Here is a 10,000-nt window from a genome sequence, read left to right on the forward strand (position 1 = left end):
TATTTATATAGTGTTTATAGTGTTTTTGTAGTGTTTATAGTGCGTTTTTATAGTGTTTATAGTGCGTTTATTTAGTATTTATATAGTGTTTATACAGTGTTTATTTATTGTTTATAGTGTTTTTGTAGTGTTTACAGTGCGTTTATTTCATGTTTATAGTATTTATATAGTGTTTATACAGTGTTTATTTATTGTGTATATAAGCGTTTTATAGTGTTTATAGTGCGTTTATTTAAGTGTTTATATAGTATGTATATAGTGTTTATATAGTGTTTTTGTAGTGTTTATAATGTTTATATAAGCGTTTTTATAGTGTTTATAGTGCGTTTATTTAGTATTTATATAGTGTTTATACAGTGTTTATTTATTGTTTATAGTGTTTTTGTAGTGTTTATAGTGTGTTTATAGTTCATTTATTTAGTGTTTATTTAGTGTTTATAGTATTTATATAGTGTTTATACAGTGTTTATTTATTGTTTATAGTGTTTTTGTAGTGTTTATAGTGTGTTTATAGTTCATTTATTTAGTGTTTATATAGTATTTATAGTGTTTATATAGTGTTTTTGTAGTGTTTATAATGTTTATATAGCGTTTTTATAGTGTTTGTAGTGCGTTTAATTAGTATTTATATAGTGTTTATACAGTGTTTATTTATTGCTTATAGTGTGTTTATAGTGCGTTTATTTAGTGTTTATAGTATTTATATAGTGTTTATACAGTGTTTATTTATTGTTTATAGTGTTTTTGTAGTGTTTATAGTGTGTTTATAGTGCATTTATTTAGTGTTTATATAGTATTTATATTGTTTATATAGTGTTTTTGTAGTGTTTATAATGTTTATATAGCGTTTTTATAGTGTTTATAGTGCGTTTATTTAGTATTTATATAGTGTTTATACAGTTTTTCTTTATTGTTTATAGTGTTTTTGTAGTGTTTATAGTGCGTTTATTTAGTATTTATATAGTGTTTATATAGTTTCTTTATTGTTTATAGTGTTTTTGTAGTGTTTATAGTGTGTTTATAGTCCATTTATTTAGTGTTTATTTAGTGTTTATAGTATTTATATAGTGTTTATACAGTGTTTCTTTATTGTTTATAGTGTTTTTGTAGTGTTTATAGTGTGTTTATAGTGCGTTTATTTAGTGTTTATAGTATTTATATAGTGTTTATACAGTATTTATTGTTTATAGTGTTTTTGTAGTGTTTACAATGTTTATATAGTGTTTATATAGTGTTTATTTAGTTTATATAAACATACAAAAACACTATAAACACTAAATACACACTATAAACACCACAAAACACCATAAAAACACTATATAAATGCCACAAAAACACTATATAGTGTTTATATAGTGTGTTTATTTAGTGTTTATAGTGTTTTTGTGGCGTTTATAGTGTGTTTATAGTGTGTTTATTTAGTGTTTATAGTGTTTTTGTGGCGTTTATAGTGTGTTTATAGTGTGTTTATTTAGTGTTTATAGTGTTTTTGTGGCGTTTATATAGTGTTTATAGTGTGTTTATTTAGTTTTTATAGTGTGTTTTATATAGTGTTATAGTTATGGTGTTTATATAGTGTTTATTTAGTGTTTATATAGTATTTATATAGTGTTTATAGTGTTTATATAGTATTTATAGTGTGTTTGTAGTGTTTATAGAAACACACAGACCCCTTCGCTGTGTTGCCATGTGGAATAGAGTGCAGAAATATGAAATTAATTATTGAATGTGAATCCATCCTGTGCAAAGGGGATGATAAAATCCCTCTCGTGCAGATCGGTGTTAGCCACAAATATGCACATGTGACATAACACACGCAGAAATAATCTGCAGCAAATGTGCATCACAGCAAACGGACACTTTAAACTCCGGTCAAGTCTACGGGACAGTATCAGTCCAATCAGAACTGGAGAACTCAAAGTAGAACCCGACGAGTGGAATGTAGACACATGAAGGAGATTACAGTCAAAAACAGTCTTGGTTGCTTAAAGAGACACCAGATACTGTGAGAAAATACATTTATTACAGTTCATGGACATGTTCAAAGATACACTTCAAGAGACTTCATAGCTCTGTTCCAAACCCTCGCTGTCTTGCTGACTACATAGGCAGCGACCTTCTAAAGCAGTACATGGAACCTCAGAACTGAACATTGTTTAGTGCTCTTCATAGGCAGCACATCTGTGTGTCATACAACAAGTGCTTGTCACATGTAGTGCATGAGACTCGACTTACAATTGATCCCAATAGAGTCTGACATTAGCATGTTGCTAAGCTAACAACGCAATAATCTGATTAGGACTCGGACAACACTGGTCACGCCATTGATTCAAAAGAACCGAATCTTAAGAGTCATTCATTTGGGAATCGGACAACACTGGTCACACCATTGATTCAAAAGAACCGAATCAAAAGAGTCATTCATTTGGGAATTGGATAACACTGGTCACGTCATAGATTCAAAAGAACCGAATCAAAAGAGTCATTCATTTGGGAATTGGATAACACTGGTCACGTCGTAGATTCAAAAGAACCGAATCAAAAGAGTCATTCATTTGGGAATTGGATAACACCGGTCACGCCATTGATTCAAAAGAACCGAATCGTAAGAGTCATTCATTTGGGAATTGGATAACACTGGTCACGCCATTGATTCAAAAGAACTGAATCGTAAGAGTCATTCATTTGGGAATTGGATAACACTGGTCACATCATTGATTCAAAAGAACTGAATCGTAAGAGTCATTCATTTGGGAATCGGACTACACTAGTTACATCATAGATTCAATCATAAGAGTCATTCATTTGGGAATCAGACTACACTGGTCACGTCATAGATTCAAAAGAACCGAATCATAAGAGTCATTCATTTGGGAATCAGACTACACTGGTCACGTCATAGATTCAAAAGAACCGAATCATAAGAGTCATTCATTTGGGAATCAGACTACACTGGTCACGTCATAGATTCAAAAGAACCAAATCATAAGAGTCATTCATTTGGGAATCGGACTACACTGGTTACGTCATAGATTCAAAAGAACAGAATCGTAAGAGTCATTCATTTGGGAATCAGACTACACTGGTCACGTCATAGATTCAAAAGAACCGAATCATAAGAGTCATTCATTTGGGAATCGGACTACACTGGTTACATCATAGATTCAAAAGAACTGAATCGTAAGAGTCATTCATTTGGGAATAGGACAACGTCATAGATTCAAAAGAACCGAATTGTAAGAGTCATTCATTTGGGAATCAGACAACACTGGTCACGCCGTAGATTCAAAAGAACCGAATTGTAAAAGTCATTCATTTGGGAATCAGACAACACTGGTTACATCATAGATTCAAAAGAGTCATTCATTTGGGAATCAGACAACACTGGTCACGCCATTGATTCAAAAGAACCGAATCATAAGAGTCATTCATTTGGGAATCGGACAACACTGGTCACGCCATTGATTCAAAAGAACTGAATCGTAAGAGTCATTCATTTGGGAATCGGACAACACTGGTCACGCCATTGATTCAAAAGAACCGAATCGTAAGAGTCATTCATTTGGGAATCGGACAACACTGGTCACGTCATAGATTCAAAAGACCCGAATCGTAAGAGTCATTCATTTGGGAATCGGACAACACTGGTTACATTAATGATGTTTTAAACTAGGTTTTGGAACAGAGCGAATCATTTGCCAAATTAAAAGTAGAGTTAACGTTCAATAATTCAATGATTTTTATTCAGTTCAAACAAATGAAGACACATATCAAGATTCTTCCTTAATGAAACGTTTAAGAGGAACTCATGTTTGTGAAAATCCCGTCTCCTGTGATTAAGAGTTGGATCAGAGTCAACAGTGTAAATCTGTCTGGAGGGAGTTTGAAGAATCGACTTCATGTCCAACTCAAAACACATGCGCTCCCGTCAGATCTTTGAACACTGTTCATTTGTTTGTTTGATTGATCTTCACTGCCAGGCGTCCGCTCCATGAACCTCCTTCACCAGTGTGATCTGATCAATCACGTTACCGTACTGCACACAGAGTCACACTTACAGTCACACTGACTGCACACCTGGTCATCAGACACCTGCTCCAGGTACATCCAATACAACATGGAATGAATAATGAACTATTACTATTGTGAGCTTGATGAAGGACTTAGGAAAGACACATATATGTAAATCCAGTGTTTTTGGGTGTTGGCACGTTCTATTTAAAGAGTGTCTGAAATCTGAGGACTTCACATTAACTGAACCTCAAAGATGTGTTTGACTTTCTTTCTGCTGCAGAACACAAAATAAGATGTTTAGAAGAATATTTCAGCTCTGTAGGTCCATACAATACAAGTGAATGGTGACCAGAACTTTGAAGCTCCAAAAAGCACATAAATGCAGCATAAAAGTAACTCAAACGACTCCAGTGGTTTAATCCATGTCTTCAGAAGTGATATGATAGGTGTGGGTGAGAAACAGATCAATATTTAAGTAGTTTTCTACTATAAATCTACACTTTCACTTTCACATAAGACTCCAGTGGTTTAATCCATGTCTTCAGAAGAGATATGATAGGTGTGGGTGAGAAACAGATCAATATTTAAGTCATTTTCTACTATAAATCTACACTTTCACTTTCACATAAGACTCCAGTGGTTTAATCCATGTCTTCAGAAGTGATATGATAGGTGTGGGTGAGAAATAGATCAATATTTAAGTCATTTTCTACTATAAATCTACACTTTCACTTTCACATAAGACTCCAGTGGTTTAATCCATGTCTTCAGAAGTGATATGATAGGTGTGGGTGAGAAATAGATCAATATTTAAGTCAGTTTTCTACTATAAATCTACACTTTCACTTTCACATAAGACTCCAGTGGTTTAATCCATGTCTTCAGAAGTGATATGATAGGTGTGGGTGACAAACAGATCAATATTTAAGTCATTTTCTACTATAAATCTACACTTTCACTTTCACATATGACTCCAGTGGTTTAATCCATGTCTTCAGAAGTGATATGATAGGTGTGAGTGAGAAACAGATCAATATTTAAGTCATTTTCTACTATAAATCTACACTTTCACTTTCACATAAGACTCCAATGGTTTAATCCATGTCTTCAGAAGTGATATGATAGGTGTGAGTGAGAAACAGATCAATATTTAAGTCATTTTATACTATAAATCTACACTTTCACTTTCACATAAGACTCCAGTGGTTTAATCCATGTCTTCAGAAGTGATATGATAGGTGTGGGTGAGAAACAGATCAATATTTAGGTAATTTTCTACAATAAATCTACACTTTCACTTTCACATAAGACTCCAGTGGTTTAATCCATGTCTTCAGAAGTGATATGATAGGTGTGGGTGAGAAACAGATCAATATTTAAGTCATTTTCTACTATAAATCTCCACTTTCACATAAGACTCCAGTGGTTTAATCCATGTCTTCAGAAGTGATATGATAGGTGTGGGTGAGAAACAGATCAATATTTAAGTCATTTTCTACTATAAATCTACACTTTCACTTTCACATAAGACTCCAGTGGTTTAATCCATGTCATCAGAAGAGATATGATAGGTGTGGGTGAGAAACAGATCAATATTTAAGTCATTTTCTACTATAAATCTACACTTTCACTTTCACATAAGACTCCAGTGGTTTAATCCATGTCTTCAGAAGTGATATGATAGGTGTGAGTGAGAAACAGATCAATATTTAAGTAGCTTTTCTACTATAAATCTACATTTGTCACTATCGAAGACTCCAGTGGTATTAATCCATGAGTCTTATAAGAAAGTGAAAGTGATAGATTGTGTAGTGTACAAACAGATCAAATATTTAAGTCTGATTTTCTCACTCATAAATCTATCACTTATCACTTCTACATATGACTCTAGTGGATTAAACCACTGGAGTCTTACATGAAAGTGAAAGTGATAGATTTATAGTGATGAAACATGACTTAAATATTGAGTCATGTTTCTCACCATACACCTATCATATCACTTCTGAAGACATGGATTAAACCACTGGAGTCTTATGTGAAAGTGAAAGTGTAGATTTATAGTAGAAAATGACTTAAATATTGATCTGTTTCTCACCCACACCTATCATATCACTTCACATGAAGACTAGTGGATTAATCCATGTCTTAGAAGTGATCTGATATGTGATAAGTGAGAAACAGATCAATATTTATAGTGATTAATTTTACTATAAATACTTACATTTGTGATCTCAGTCCACACCTATCATATGGCACTTCTGCAAGACATGTGATTAAACCACAGAGAGTCTTATGTGAAAGTGAAAGTATAGATTTATAGTAGAAAAATGACTTTAAATATTGATCTGTTTCTCACCCACACCTATCATATCACTTCTGAAGACATGGATTAAACCACTGGAGTCTTATGTGAAAGTGAAAGTGTAGATTTATAGTAGAAAATGACTTAAATATTGATCTGTTTCTCACCCACACCTATTATATCACTTCTGAAGACATGGATTAAACCACTGGAGTCTTATGAGTTACTTTTATGCTGCATTTATGTGCTTTTTGGAGCTTCAAATTTATGGTCACCATTCACTTGTGTTGTATGGACCTACAGAGCTGAAATATTCTTCTAAAAATCTTCTTTTGTGTTCTGCAGAAGAAAGAAAGTCATACACATCTGGGATATCAGTCATGCTAATATAGATGGTCATCGGACGCACCCCCAGCAAAGACATTTCACCAATCTCATTTTCATCCCTGTGTGCTGAGCATGAGTTGTGCAGTGAATGCACATGTCTGTACTCCCCTCTAGAGGTGAACAGTGACACTGCACACGTGAACATCATATAATCCCTGCAGTGATGTCAGCACACAGATGACACATCAATGCTTGTTATTTTGTTACATTTCTCATGTTGTGCTGAACGTCGGTTTGTAATGTTTACGTTCTACCTATAATGTATTCATGTGTTTGTGGAACATTGTTTCCTCAAGCTGACATACTACAGCGTTAGTTAGTATGTTGAATCATAATTATGTTGGTCAAAATACTCTTATTCTACAAAGTTTGTTTAGGCTTTTTTTAAATCCCAAAATAAAAAACAAACAAACAAAAAAAGTGATGCCGGTAACTTCTAGAGCTTTCATGCTACATCCACCGATCTCGGCACAGACCTTCAGAATGTTCTGGAATAGTGTGCTGTGTCTTTTTAAACGCGTCAGACTTACAGATTAAACAGCAGATAATCTTAAAAATTTACATTTTACATTTATGCATGTGGCAGATGCTTTTATCCAAAGTGACTTACAGTGCACTTATTACAGGGACAATCCCCGGAGCAACCTGGAGTTAAGTGTCTTACTCAAGGACACAATGGTGGTGACTGTGGGGATCGAACCAGCAACCTTCTGAGTACCAATGTATTATACAGTGCACTTATTACAGGGACAATCCCCGGAGCAACCTGGAGTTAAGTGTCTTACTCAAGGACACAATGGTGGTGACTGTGGGGATCAAACCAGCAACCTTCTGAGTACCAATGTATTATACAGAGCACTTATTACAGGGACAATCCCCCCGGAGCAACCTGGAGTTAAGTGTCTTACTCAAGGACACAATGGTGGTGACTGTGGGGATCGAACCAGCAACCTTCTGAGTACCAATGTATTATACAGTGCACTTATTACAGGGACAATCCCCCCGGAGCAACCTGGAGTTAAGTGTCTTACTCAAGGACACAATGGTGGTGACTGTGGGGATCGAACCAGCAACCTCCTGATTACCAGTTATGTGCTTTAGCCCACTACGCCACCACCACTCCATTGAATCCCATAGACTTACATTAACGGAATGTTCAAATGAGCCAATGTAAATGTAAACAAACCCACAAAAGTAGTTTTAGTTTCTGTCTGACTTGCACTTGACAAGTAAATATTGACCAGGCGAGGTTTATGTTTATTCAGTTGCCATGACAACTAGGTTTGTGCATACGCGCCTTCCAAGGACTTCTGAGAACAGAGCGCGAAATTGCGATGCTAGCAGTGTTTGAGACCTGCTACCAAGTGTGCCGCACAAGCCCTCAAAAGTGAAGCCAAAACGTCTCGATCGCACCCGGTGGCTGGTCCTAGTATAGGTCATAAGCCCCGCCTCCCCATGTTATTCAACGGGACGTGAGACCAACTAAACAATTAAATTACACTTCACATATCTTTTTTCCAGAGATAGTTTCTGTCATTTACTGTCGTTTCTATCACGTTGAGCGTGTGTATATATGTGTATGTGTGTTTGTGTGTGTGTGTGCATGTATATGTGTGTGTGTGCGTGTATATGTGTGTGTGTGTGTATATGTGTGTGTGTGTGAGTTTGTGTGTGTATGTGTGTGTGTGTGTGTATATGTGTCTCACACACATATACACACACACATATGCTGCACACACACTATACACACACACATATACATGCACACACACACACACACACACATATACACACACATATATATACACACACACACATATACACACACATATATACACACACATATACACACACATATATACACACACACATAGACACACACACATATACATGCACACATATATATACACACACACACATATACACACACACATATATACACACACATATATACACACACACATAGACACACACACATATACACACACACATATATACACACACATATACACACACACACATATACACACACACATAGACACACACATATACATGCACACACACACACACACACACATATACACACACACATATATATACACACACACACATATACACACACACATACTCACAGCGTGCTCACACACATATACACACACATATACACCCACACGCGCACACACACACTCGCACGCGCACACTCACGCGCGCGCACACGCACACACACATACTCACACGCGTGCGCACACACATGTGCATACTCACACATATAGACTCAGCTAAAGGATTATTAGGAACACATACTAATACTGTGTTTGACCCCCTTTCGCCTTCAGAACTGCCTTAATTCTACGTGGCATTGATTCAACAAGGTGCTGAAAGCATTCTTTAGAAATGTTGGCCCATATTGATAGGATAGCATCTTGCAGTTGATGGAGATTTGTGGGATGCACATCCAGGGCACGAAGCTCCCGTTCCACCACATCCCAAAGATGCTCTATTGGGTTGAGATCTGGTGACTGTGGGGGCCATTTTAGTACAGTGAACTCATTGTCATGTTCAAGAAACCAATTTGAAATGATTCGAGCTTTGTGACATGGTGCATTATCCTGCTGGAAGTAGCCATCAGAGGATGGGTACATGGTGGCCATAAAGGGATGGACATGGTCAGAAACAATGCTCAGGTAGGCCGTGGCATTTAAACGATGCCCAATTGGCACTAAGGGGCCTAAAGTGTGCCAAGAAAAACATCCCCCACACCATTACACCACCACCACCAGCCTGCACAGTGGTAACAAGGCATGATGGATCCATGTTCTCATTCTGTTTACGCCAAATTCTGACTCGACCATCTGAATGTCTCAACAGAAATCGAGACCCATCAGACCAGGCAACATTTTTCCAGTCTTCAACTGTCCAATTTTGGTGAGCTCTTGCAAATTGTAGCCTCTTTTTCCTATTTGTAGTGGAGATGAGTGGTACCCGGTGGAGTCTTCTGCTGTTGTAGCCCATCCGCCTCAAGGTTGTGCGTGTTGTGGCTTCACAAATGCTTTGCTGCATACCTCGGTTGTAACGAGTGGTTATTTCAGGCAAAGTTGCTCTTCTATCAGCTTGAATCAGTCGGCCCATTCTCCTCTGACCTCTAGCATCAACAAGGCATTTTCGCCCACAGGACTGCCGCATACTGGATGTTTTCCCTTTTCACACCATTCGTTGTAAACCCTAGAAATGGTTGTGCGTGAAAATCCCAGTAACTGAGCAGATTGTGAAATACTCAGACCGGCCCGTCTGGCACCA

The sequence above is a fragment of the Xyrauchen texanus genome, chromosome 22 (genome assembly GCF_025860055.1).
Source record: "Xyrauchen texanus isolate HMW12.3.18 chromosome 22, RBS_HiC_50CHRs, whole genome shotgun sequence".
Classification (NCBI taxonomy): Eukaryota; Metazoa; Chordata; class Actinopteri; order Cypriniformes; family Catostomidae; genus Xyrauchen; species Xyrauchen texanus.